The sequence below is a fragment of the Danio aesculapii genome, chromosome 7, assembly GCF_903798145.1.
Source record: "Danio aesculapii chromosome 7, fDanAes4.1, whole genome shotgun sequence".
NCBI classification, from domain to species: Eukaryota; Metazoa; Chordata; class Actinopteri; order Cypriniformes; family Danionidae; genus Danio; species Danio aesculapii.
The window spans coordinates 41609066-41623222 of NC_079441.1; positions in this window are offsets into that span (position 1 = coordinate 41609066).

Genomic DNA, 14157 nt, shown 5'->3' on the forward strand with positions numbered 1-14157 from the left:
CATGATGATCAATTGGTACTAATGGGCCCAAAGTGTACAAGAAAATATCCCCCACACCATTACACCACCACCACCAGCCTGAACCATTGATACAAGGCAGGATGGATCCATGCTTTTCATGTTGTTTATGCCAAATTCTGATGCCATCAGACCAGGCAACGTTTTCCAATCTTCTATTGTCCAATTTTGGTGAGCCTTTGCAAATTGTAGCCTCAGTTTCCTGTTCTTAGCTGACAGGAGTGGCACCTGGTGTGGTCTTCTGCTGCTGTAGCCCATCTGCCTCAATGTTTGACCTATTGTGTGTTCAGAGATGCTCTTCTGCATACCTCAGTTGTAACGAGTGGTTATTTTAGTTACTGTTGCCTTTCTATCAGCTCGAAACAGTCTGGCCATTCTCCTCTGATCTCTGGCATGAACAAGGCATTTGCGCCTTGGACTCACTGGATATTTTCTCTTTTTCGGACCATTCTCTGTAACCCTATAGATGGTTGTGCGTGGAAATGCCAGTGGATCAGCAGTTTCTAAATTACTCAGACCAGCCCATTTGGTACCAACAACCAAGCCATGTTCAAAGTCACTTAAATCACCTTTCTTCCTCATTCTGATGCTCAGTTTGAACTGCAGCAGATCATCATGTCTAAATGCATTGAGTTGCTGCCATGTGATTGGCTGATTAAAAATTTGCGTTAATGAGCAGTTGGACAGGTGTACCTAATAAAGTGGCCAGTGAGTGTATTTATATATATATATATATATATATATATATATATATATATATATATATATATATATATATATATATATATATATATATATGTGTGTGTATATGTATGTGTGTGTGTGTGTGTGTGTGTGTGTGTGTGTGTGTGTGTGCTTTAACATCAGCTAACCTCACTCCCTTTTGTAATTATAAAGTCTTTTCTCAACACATCCATAACACATCCAGCTGCTCTAATACCATTGTTCAGACTGACTGTTTCCCTTTGACTTCAGGGAGAATATACAGTCTCTGTAGATGCATCGCAGTAAAGAAGCTGGTTATATATGAGCTATATTTCCACCAGTCAAAAGAATCATTTTCGTACAACACGTTTGGGATCCCCAGCCTACTGCTAACTTTTTCTCCGAGCTTCCCTGAGGCTTTGTGTGCAGATGGAGAAAAACAGAGCCATGATCAGCACCATGCAAGGATAGAATTTGCACTGCTAAAAAGAGAAAGGCAGCAGTGAAATAATAATAATAAAAAAGAATTCCTTAAAGACATCATGAGATTGAAATCAAAGTGGTCTGACAAGTCTTATAAAATACTATATGTAAGCATATTTAAGTTTATTCATTCATGCAGGTCACTGTAGTATGTTGAGGTTTATTCATTAAGTGCCTTTTTAGTTTATGTAAGATGCGCTGCATATAAGCAGCTGCTCAGAAAATTATAGTGCTGCAATGGATTGATTTTGCAGAGTAAAAATAAATATGAAGTATATGCTTGAAAGTTTAAATGAGAGCGTCTGAATTAAATGTTATTCAAAAAATAATCATTGCTTTTTATATATGCGACATATTTGAATACCATTCGAATATGTCCCATATATCTGAAGCCTTTAAACATGTCTCCTTCAGAATCACATGGTAGTTTTAGTTAATCTGTGTCTACTTTGAACCTAGAATTATCACTCAAAAAATACTTTTGCTGCTTGTTCAAACTACTTATTTAAAATGAGGTAAAACCACACAGCTCTTAAGTGTTTTAAGGGACAATTAAATTGTTTTATTTTCAATCAACTTAAAATTGTAAAAAGTATTTGGACTTGGGACGACATAAAGGAATTGTGTGGAACCCAGCATTTTTTACGGTATAGAGTGGAATCTTTGTACTGTATTTAGATATCCATATTTAATAAATCAATGCTTTTGGTTGATTTTGGGTCATTCATGGTTTATTAAATTTAAATTAATGAAAAGTAGTAAGTAGTAGAAAAAGTAGTAAAGTAGTAAATGACTAAATCTTGTAGTACTATGATTTCTAAAACTTTCAACAAAACATCTTAGGTTGCTTGAATAAGCACTGTGTTTTTATTTCTCAAGAAACAGAGAAGAGTGTCTTACCTACCTTTTCCTATCAGGTCATATACAATATCCACTTAAAGAGGCCCTATTATGCATTATAAAAGGTCATATTTTGGAATTATGGGTCTTCAACAACAGGTTTACATGCATGCAAGGTTAAAAAAACACTTTTATATGCATTTGTTGGAACTTAATTATCACAATGACTTCAATATGATTTGTTCAGCAATTGTTTTTTTGCATGAAGCTAGTCTGCGGTGATTGGTCCAATGACCCAGTCTGTTGCGATTGGTCGACTGCGTTCAGCATGAGACTGAAAGGAAACGCCCACCATGGCTTATCAACAATCTCGAACAGAGCACAGAGTATATGTGTAAGCCCAATGCAGAGAATCATTAAACACCAGCATATTATTCTATTCTTAACCATAACCCCAAATAATAACAATGACACATATTCAGTATTTATTAACACAGTTATTTAGAAAAGCTATTTAGAAAATTGAATGAGAAAAAAATGTATATATAAAAAACTGTGAATATCCAGTGCTTAACATAATTGAGTACACCCCATTTTGAAAAGAATTATTTTTATCCATTTCTCAGTGAATATAGGCAACGTATTTTGGTGCGTTTAAAAGAGACACCCTGGAGAATTTTATTTTATTTTTTTAGATTTTACCAGATTAGTGTGTTGATCATCAATTAAGACAACGTTAGCACCTGACAGCTTTAATTGTGGGGAAAACGGGATAATTTTGAGCTTTTGTCGGCTAATTTCATCTTCCGGGTTTAAAATCGTTTTTGGGGTGGGATCAAAATCAGTGATGTAGCACGCGACTGCTAGTGAAGTGATGACGTGTCTGTTTCCCATTATTATTAATAGCAGAGTTTTCTTTTCCAATGAGAAGACCCTGATTCTTAATTACTCATGAGAGCACGTTTCAGAAGGCAGGCAGACCTGCCAAGCTGTGAGACACAATGACTGGGTGAGACCGCGTATGCACACAGCAAGGGTTGTATGTGTTTGTTTCCATGATGCAGAGTTTTGTATGTTTGTTGTGTTTTTACTTGTGATACTATCAGGGCCAATACAGCAAAGCTGTTGATTTGCAGCAAGCAAAGAGAGAGCTGTATGAGAATTGGTGAATGGCGGACTTTGCCTTTTATCAGTTGAGTTCGTTACCATTCAGACACATCGACTATATCCATGCCACTGTGTTCGCCTATGTTTAAAATCTGCAGATTATCGGCAGTGCTAATGGTTGGAATAGACAGGGAAAGACACTTGCTTGCACTGCTATCCACTGTGTCTGCATTTAGACCCAGGAATTCAGGAGGAGAGAGGTCCTCTTTATTTATAGTGTTTATATAAACTTGATTATCTTTATGATGATATAACAAATTGTGGTTATGTGTATTTAAAATTACAAATAACAAATGTAGCAGGACATTAAATTAATTACTGTTTACTAAACTATAAAATCTTGGGTTTCCTCACGGTTTGTGACTGAATTTGTGAGCCAACTGACAGTTGTTCACTTCCATCCTTTTCCGCTGCTTTGCCGGTCACGCCCAGTCCTCCCTCTGTTAGCAGAGCGCCACGCCCATCTCGAAGCATTTTTTGAAAATATTCTGAGGTAGACTTAAACTGAAACAGGGGGGTTTTATGACCCTTTAAACAAAACAGATTTATGAAACAGATATATTTATTAAAATAATATTTTAGTCACCAAACATCTTCAGAAATAGAAAGATTATACATTTCAATTGATGCTAAATATTTGAAAGAAATTACAACATATAAAATTTCCACAAAGTTTTATACATTTTTAGTTTCTCTTGATTTTTGCTCTTTTTACATTTTTATTTTTTATTTAACATATGAATTATTTTTTATATTTCACAAATGAATTTGTGTATAGTAATTGTGGACTGTTATTCTACGTTATTTTGTTAGATTAGCTCCAGATTTGGCTTCAGTACTGACTAATGTATATGCACAAATATAATATTGTGAAGCTTCCTATTGAAAATATTAATTTAAATGAGTTAAAATCATATATGTATATATTCATTCATTCATTTTCTTTTCGGCTTAGTCACTTTATTAATCCGGGGTCACCACAGCAGAATGAGCCGCCAACTTATCCAGCATTTTTTTTTTTCCGCAGCGGATACCCTTCCAGCCGCAACCCATCTCTGGGAAACATCCACACACACTCATTCACACTCATACACTATGGACAATTTAGCCTACCCAATTCACCTGTACCACATGTCTTTGGACTGTGGGGGAAACCGGAGCACCCGGAGGAAACCCATGCCAATGCAGGGAGAACATGCAAACTCCACTCAGAAACGCCAACTGACCCAGCCAAGGCTCGAACCAGCGACCTTCTTGCTGTGAGGCGACAGCTCTACCTACTCTGCCATATATATATATATATATATATAGCCTTTTATAGACAAAATATAAATAAAAAATCTGTGACCTACAACAGACTTTATAATATTTATTTGAGCTTGATTTTGGTATAATGTTATTCACATGTCTGACCATTTAAATCCACACTACTAACACTGATGAGATGTTGTTTAATTATTTAATATTATACAGTTTTTTAATCATATGCAAGGTTGCCTTTTGACAACGATAATACGAAGACATACTAAATGACTGACCTTTACTTTGAATCATGTAAAGTACTTACCAGGAATATCCAATGGGTTGTGACACTAGCCTGGAGACACCTTGAGGCAGTTTGGAACATGTATCATTCCAAAAGCTCCAAATTCCTCTGGAGACCAGTGGGAGCTGTGACACGGGAAACAAATAGACCAAAGAGACAACGTCCTTGAGGGCTAGTGCACTTTTAACTATTTCATATCACTTGCAGTTTGTTTTTTTGTCCTCTGCCGTTTGATCCCTAACACAATGGTTCAGTGGTTGCCCAAAATATTGTAGTGTACTCAGGTAACGGTAATTTACTTTCACAATACAGCCAGAGGCCAATGTTGAGCTAAGATATTGTGATCAATCTTGGTTTGCATTAAATTAAGCCGAGCCGTATTGGTTAATAGGAGACAATAAGGGCAAACGAAAATATAGGTGTGCTTAATTTGACACAAAGAGTAAACAATAGCTGTGAGCAGTGTATAAACAACAATTATTTTACATAGAAGGGCATAGAGGGACACTAATTAAAGGCTATTAATCATTTACCACCCAATGGATCAACCAGGGCATTGGTTGCTTCTGGGTAGAAACGCTTAACTCCCTTAAACAGAATTTTAATCGTTTCGAAATATCTCCTTGAATATCCCTTGCATTGCAAATCCTGGGTCGAGTTGATCCAAAGTGTTGCTACTTTAAGCTCAGCTCATCTGGTTGCATCAAGCCCTCTTCTTACTGCGCATATTATGCGAGTGTTCAATCCCTTATTAGCATCATGCAGTGATAACCTCCATTGTCATGGTTCAAAAGCTATTCCTGCAATTCAGCTGTTTCCCATAATCACTCCCCACTAGAGCTAATGCAGAACAAGCATCGAGCCTGATAATTATCTTATTCACCCTCCACGTCTTTGGTGCCCTGGAAATGAAATGTCCTCTTGAAAAGACCTGCGTCACATTTATTGCAACCCATTTGCCCCGCAATATTACAGGTGGAGGAAATAAATGTGATAATTGTGAGCGTATCTTTTGAAATACATTATTCATGCCTTTTTTTTAACCCATCTATTTGAAGCCATCTGATGTTCTTGTCAGAAACACAGCACATTAGGCAAAAGCATTGACTTGGTTCACTGACTTGGGGCTTTCAGGACAGATACAAACAGAATCAGCGGGATCAGGAGGAGAGAGACATGCTGTTTTCATTCCAGCTTGTTGCACTTTAATAGTCTGTGTGGGACTTTTATCTCCATATTTTGTTGTTGTTGTGTTTTTATGAATTGTTTATCTGAAGCGTACTGGATTTTTTTCTTCTTCTTTTTGAAAATTGTACAATGAACGTCCATCAATTTGGTGATGAGACGGGGTCTTATTTTTCTTAGATTTTCTTTTCATTAAGCTCAGTTCAGCATCTGTTCGATCTCTCCTTAGTATCTGCTCTTCAAACGAGCAAACGCTAAACTAAATTGTGATAGAGGAATGTGACACATGATACAATAAATAATAATTTTGGCATCATCCCTTTGATGTAGAGTATTGTGGTGATTCATAAACAGCAATGGATATTTGGAAGCCAGAATCTATAATTTCATCTTACATGGAGTGTCAAAGTGAATGACAAACCGCTGATGCCACATCTGGAATGCTTCAAAGTGTCCTGAAAGACTAGCATGTACAATTTTTTTTCCAGTGCTCCCTGATGATTCCATCACATCTGTGGTGTTGACCAACAGGAGCACAGAAGCTCTTCCTACACAGCTTTCAAACATGGCAAAAATATTAAACAAGAATTTGTATTTGCCCTGTTTCCATGGCCAAAACATTACGTTTGCAGACAAGTCTCAGGCAATCACTTGTAGACCAATGTTGTTCTCCACCATTTTACAGATGATAGGTGAAAAGAGAATTTATATTGACAAGAGAGCCATTTATTACATTCAACAATGACCCTGTAATGATCGTGTTCACTCCTGGACTGGACATTTATATTTCGATAGAGATGGAACATTTTCATTCTAACTGGACTTTTAAACCAATTGTAACATGTAATGTAATGTATATTTATTAGGGGTGTCCCGTGTCGCGAGATCTCGCAAGATTAAATCGCGAAAAGTTGTCTTGTGAGTTGAGATGTTAGCATGATGGAGCGTGAGAGTGAAATTGGCATTGAATATTAGAAGCAGGATTGAATTTGAACTGCAAATCAAGTGCTTTGCACACACCTGGTAAGGCTGGCATCTGTGTTGCAAGTCACTCGGTTGGGCGGGTGTGACGTAACCACTTTTTTTTTCTCACCGGAGTTAGATGTGCAGAAAGCCACTGTATAAATATGAAAACACAGCAATCAAACTATTACCATCGTGTAGGACATTTTGCGACAGGACAGTCCGACAGAGTGAGAGAGAGAGAGAGAGAAACATCCGCCACACAACCAATATAAAATAATACTATTGCATACATCACGTGCATAAATCACACCATGGACATTACATTAAGATGCCCACCGGTTTAAAATGGCCTAGATTAAAAGAATATGGCCAAATGAGAACGTTTCTGTCATAAACTAAAGCAAAATAACTTGTCAACAAGTAAATAGAAAAATGAAACCATGCAAAATCCGGCAATGAAACCCAGGGTGGTGGGGGGTGGTGTGGGTTCTCTCCACACAGTGTGCAGCATCCACTTGGATGATAAGACGGCAGACACACACCAGCTATAGGTAGAGTAGAGAGACAATGATAGAGACAATTTGGTGGATGCCGATGATTGAGAGGCCATACTGGGTAAGGGCCGATGGAGGGAATTTGGCCAGGACACCAGTTACACCCCTACTCTTTACAAGAAGTGCCATGGGATTTTTAATGACCACAGAGAGTCAGGACCTCTATTTAACGTCTCATCCACTGACAGTGTAGTGTCCCCTTCACTTTACTGGGGCATTAAGCATGAAGGCAGCTTTCAGAATGTGATTATGGAAGATATCCATAGTATGCAAACTCTTTATTTTATGTTAAAATAAAATGTTTATATATGGAAAGCAAATAAACAAGGATACCAAAAACTGGCGTGACTGAAGCCTGGCTCACACAGTGCGATTTATAATAATCCTACTGTATACACTTGAAGCTTGTCAGACTGCACAAACATGATTTCCAAGGTTTCACTGTAAAATCTCAGTTGTTTCAGTCAGAGTGTCAGACTGAGGGGCAATCAAGGTGCACCAAACACGGAGACACACGAAAAACCATCACCTAACACGACACATTCAATAACCCATGCTCCTAAATAATACCTCACAGCAAACATACACAATTTGTAGTGTTAATGTTGCTTGCAAAGTGCCTTAAAAAAAAAAAAATAAATAAATAAAATCCCCATGGTGGTTTAAAGTTGGGGCTGCACGGTGGTACAGTGGGTAGCACTGTCGTCTTACAGCAAGAAGGTCATTGGTTTGAGCCACGGCTGGATCAGTTGGCATTTCTGTGTGGAGTTTGCATGTTCTCCCTGTGTTTACGTAGGTTTCCTCTAGGTGCTTCGGTTTCCCCCACAAGTCCAAAGACATGCGGTACAGGTGAATTGGGTAAGCTAATTTGTCCGTAGTGTATGAGTGTGAATGAGTGTGTGTGGATGTGTCCGAGCGATGGGTTGCAACTGGAAGGGCATTCGCTGCGTAAAACATATGCTGGATTAGTTGGCGGTTCATTACACTGTGGCACCCCAGATTAATAAAGGGACTACGCGAAAAAGAAAATGAATGAATGAATGGTTTAAAGTTGTTGTGCTGATTGCATCCTCGGGTTCTGCGCTGCTATTGATTCCTGGTTTTATGCTCGATGTAGCTGAAGTCAAACTCAGGGATGGGCAGTATTTATGATACATGTATTTCAAATTAATACAAAATTGTATTTTGTAATTTGTATATGATGGGGTTTCTGAAAATGGGTTTATATTTTGTAACAAAATACTTTAGTGTCTTATATTAGCCTTGGTGTTTTCTGCTATTTGTTAAGGTTTGAGATCAGACTAGAAAATTAAATAATATCGAAGAAGTTGATCAATGCTTTGAGTATGGATAGAAATTATACATCACATATAAAGAAAGTAACAGACAAATAGCAGGAGTAAATTCGGGAGCAAGTCAAAATAAGACAAACAACATAGTCCTACAGTGGCAATACCTACAAAACTTCATTGGCTGTTTCAAATGCCAGTAGCTGATCTGCAGGTGCTCTTTATAGGTAATGACAAACCTTGACATAGTTAATCAGTATGAGAAAAATTAATAATACACCAATCTACAGACTGATCAGAAACTCCTAACTCAAGTTTTATGGCTGCAAAAACAGACAGCTACATTTTTTTAGATATTGTGTTTTATATTGTGTATTGAGGAGTACAATTGCAAAAAAAAAAAAAAAAAAAAAAACATGCTCTATAGCAGTGTTTCCCAACCCTGTTCCTGAAGGCACACCAACAGTCCACATTTTCAACCTCTCCCTAATCAAACACACCTGAATCATCTTATCATAACATCAGAAGAGACTACAAAACCTGAAGTTAATGGGTCAGATAACGGAGACATCCAAAATATGTACTGTTGGTGTGCCTCCAGGAACAGGGTTGGGAAACACTGCTCTATGGAAGTGACTAAAACTGGCGATTTTATTAGTTTTCAGAAATCATGATTTTACACTGAATATTTAAGATTTGAATTAGAAAAAAATTTAAATATAAGACCTTTAAGAGATATAGTACTATATTCCAACTCATCTGCACTGCATGGTTTTTGCAGTGATTAAAGACATCATCTTTCATACAGGACTTTCTGTATGAAATTTGTACAAAATCTATTCTAAAATCAAAAAGAAACACAAGTTACATTTTTATAAATACCTCCTCATGTACAGTAGAGAAAATGCTCAGAGAAAAGATGTTATCAATCATAGTTTACTTCACTAAATCAGTTTAATGGCAAAGGGATTGATTCATTAGGCCTATTGATAGAAGGTTTGTGAAAAAACAGTGTAAAAGTATTTTGTAGTATTTTCAAAATACAAATACAGTATTTTATTTTGATACATTTTTCTACATTTACATCTGCTGAATTTTGTAGTTTATTTTGATTGACATAAAATTTAGGTATTTGGTTTTCCATTTTAAAATGCATTTCAATGTTTTTTTTGCCCAACCCTGGTCACACGGCATTTAAGTGTCTGAAATTTACTGACACTGATAGAACTTCATTGAAGGGAAAATGTGGTTATTAATCATCTGTCAGTGAAAATGTCAACCCAACCTTCAAAGTCTACAGATTTTAGCCAAGGATTACAGGAATCTTGTAGGATTTCCCAAATTTGTCTCAGGCAGGAAATCTTGGCTGAATTCGCACATTTTGAGCAGGGATTAAAAGGCATAGAAAAATTGTGTGAACACAACTTAAACATAAGTTGAATTTATTAAAGGCTTAAGACTTGATAAACTCACAATGGTTGAGGACATACAGTCATTTTAAGTTCAAGGACAAAATCAAAATGCAAACTCAAAAATCAAGGAAAATCCTTACAGACAGCATGATGCACAAATATAACGTTGAAGCACTGATTGCTTTTCACTTATTTATAGGGTTGTCATAAATAGTCGTCAGTTCATCCACTGAATACTGCATTCACAGATTTCACTGAACAATAAATAAATAGTAAAAATAAAATATATAATAAATATATAATATTATATATTTAATAAAAATATATGTAAATATATAATAAACAACAATTAAAATGGCAGAGAGGCTGTTTTTTTATTTTATTTAAAGCTGTTAGAAGTCTCAGTTTCTAAAATATTCTAGTCTTGACTACTGATAGGGTAGGGTTGCTGTTTTAAATGCAAACGTTCAAGTTCCACACAGAATTTATTTCAAGTAAAAGAGGAAAGACAGGCGTTACAACAACCTTCAGCTAGAACAAGGATTTATTATCTTCAGTATAATTTGCATAATCATATGCATTGCATGCGGAGTAAGTACACACTACTTGCACAGATGATCAGATCTTATCTCCAAGCCATCCCATAAAGATAAAGGCAAAAAAGAAAAAAATGCTCATAATAAGTTATGTCAGTGCTTGCTGCACAAATCAAATTATTTAAGGCCTAACAGTCTTAAAGGTATTACAAGTGGAGTTCACCAACTCTTGTAATCATATTTTGTTGTCAGCATTAGCTACGGATTTAGACAGCTTTCTGATTTAATCTCTTGATAGATGTTTGATATTCGGTATTGCAACAGAACAATATTTTTCATAACACTTTTTCATTGCAGTGTTCATACTTACCACACAATGTATTAGTAAAATTAGATGCAATATTATTATTTTGTTGCTGTAACCATTCTCAAACTAATCAACATTTCTGGTTATGGTGGGGTTCCGGTAATGGTGTCTGTTAATTCAATTAGCTTAACTTATAAGTCAATTCTAACAATTCTAACAATATGTTTATACAACAGTTCTGTCTGGTTCTCGAATCTGATTGACTGATATCAATGTGGTATTTTGCAATGTTAGAACTCCTCAGCTTCCTCACCCTTGTGTATTACTCCGCCCACATAGAGTGACAGCAGATCAATAAACTCACTACAGTTTGACAAATATTGCAGCTGTTGGACAACATAATGTACTTTTGAGGCTTTTAGGCGAGAATATGGTTGTTTAGATTGCAACTATTAGGTTTATTTATAAGGACAGTGCCTATTTAAGATATTTATCATTTCGGCACAGATACAGTGCCATCCACAAGATGGTGACAGAGACCGCATAATAAGCCCTTAGAGAAGGAAGAACCCAGCATAATTTTAAACTACAGCTGATCAAATCATTATAAAGCTGGTAAGTAACTTTCTAAATCAGTCTCTCTCTTTTGTATGTTGTAGTGCTGTATTTATAACATAGTAATTGTAGTGTGTTGAGAGTGAGATGGGACTCACATATTAGGAATATATGTATTTTGTGTTGGCCACTCTTTGTAAAACCAAAGAGGGACTTTTTTTGAGTTGGCCATCTGTTTGTTTCTAATGAGTCTCCTGTTTTTGTTATCGCAGACTAGTTCAGTAAACAGAAAGAAAGAAAAAATGCCTGCATGTGTTTAGCATTTTTTGTTATCACAAACAAAACAGTAATCTGGTAGTTTTTCGCAGATTTTTGGATTTTTCGGGGGTTAATTATTGTGCTCTCCTAATTGCAACAGAGAAATACTGGGAAATCTCTGTAGATTGATGGCATTTCATGCCGTTCAGCCTTATAATCTTAAAATGTCAGCAAAATAACCTGTTTTGTCATCACTTTAGATTTTATGCTAGAGAATCAGTCAAATACTAGCTCTAAAGTGACAGTGAATTAGTAATGGTTTCTGCCGTTCTGACATCAGCTGCAGATTAAAGGAAGGAATGGCAGAAGAAAGTAGTTCCTCATACAAAAGGATTTTTAGACTCTCTGTGTTTGATTTTCTGTTTTGTATACACGATTATGCCATCGAACTGTTGTATAAACGCAATATCACACAAGTAGCAGTGCTATGTGGCTGTATATACATCGGCACTGGTGGGAGGCATGCCGAGTACCTTAGTGCAGCCATATCGCACTGCTACTTGTGTAATATTGCTAATAATAAGTCCAAAAACTGCTAAAACATATCTATTTTTCAACATTAAGCACGAGTGACCTATAATGCATAAGGTGAACACTGGGACACTGAAAATTGGATGCTTTTTTCTATGCCCAGTAATTACTTTTTATTTATTTTGTTATTTTGTTTTTGAGTAACATTGCAACCCCAAAATTGCTATATACACATACACTGCTAAGTTACTATTTGCACCTACATCCATCTTATTTTTTTCCTTTTCCCTGCAGGAAAAGCTTCAAAAGGGGGAGTGTATTGAGTGTCAGGGGCCAGAAGGGGTGTGGAGCTGGAGGACAGCAGGCAGGGGACCGATGTTGGATTGTTCCGGGTGAGGTGACTTCACAAAGGCGATCTGCCCTTTTATTTTGCTGGAATTCTGAAGATCCAATTGAAAATGCACTGCTGTGTCTGTGTGTCTGTTTTCCTTCTGACTGCTGTGGCCTGCAGAGAGCCGAGTGGAATGAGAGAGAGAGAGAGAGAGAGAGAGAGAGAGAGAGAGAGAGGAGGGTGTGTCGAAGGTCTGGAGGCAGGTAGAGGTGAGTGCAGATCAGTGGGGGTGTGAGGGAATGAAAGCAGTGGGGGCAAATGACCCCAAAGAGTTGCTCCATTTGTTCTCGCTGTTTGAAGTGGTTGTGTCCCCCTGGTCATTTTTTAAAAATGGCAGTCTTTATGTGCCTCATGTATGGGCAGCCGGTCTCTCTCCCCCTCACGGAAGCAGTGGTGTGTCGCATGTGCATTCGGCTCCCCTGATGGCAGCGGGTAAATGTTTTGTTCTGACTTTTGCCTTCCGAGCGCTGAAACGACACAAGGTGACAAATGTCTGCGTTAAATGATAAGAAAGTCTGTGAGCTTGAGGCGGTGTATCTATTTACCTATTCATCTTGTGCCGTGACACTAGACGAACCGCTGATGCACCAGCATACATATGCATACAGGGCCTACATATGCATTATATATGCGATCCCGTCCTGGTGCCGGAGCACATCTATATTCCCATTAAGTAGCGCATTGAAACTGGTATTAAATTAAACACTTTGTTTACAAAGAAAGAGTTGATTAGAGGTATAACCCAATACAGTGCGCAAATAGATTTTCTTCTGTGAGAGACTTGGCTGAGCTCGCCGCTGTGTGGATGGATGTGGGTGGGAATCTGATGGTTTCATTTCCTGCTGCTTTGGATTTCAAGCTGCTTCAGAGTAATGGGCAGCCTGGCTGTGGTTCAGCCACACAGCGAGTCTTCTAGAGAGAGGCTCTGGAGTCCTGGGCACTTTCATAAGTACTCCTGAACTTGCGTTTGAAGTGAGGGCTCATGGGTAAAATGTTGTTTTATCCGTTTTGAAGCAAATTAACAGCCTCTTTTGTTATGTGCCAGGCTAAAAGGAGCACCGGGTGATACAAACATCAATCTGCTGATGTAGCTCTTTGAGAACCTGCAATGATTGTGCTTCATTAGGAAATGAGAAGAGATATGCACTCGAAACAAACTCCGTAATTAGGTCACAGGATGAAAAATCCGTTCTCTCATGTCCAGAGCATGGCACTAATTGCGTTTTTTCCTACTCTATCTGTCTGTTTTCACACAATTCTTCACCCTCACTCCAAGTGCGAGCCTCTTTAGAGATGCTCGCCCTCTCTGGGTGCAAATCCCTTTTCAGCTCAAGGCCCTAGTGGCGTTTTATACCTTCTTTTTTCATCGTCATCCTTCCAAGGGTCAGGAATTCTTAGAGGCCTGTTCCCAAGA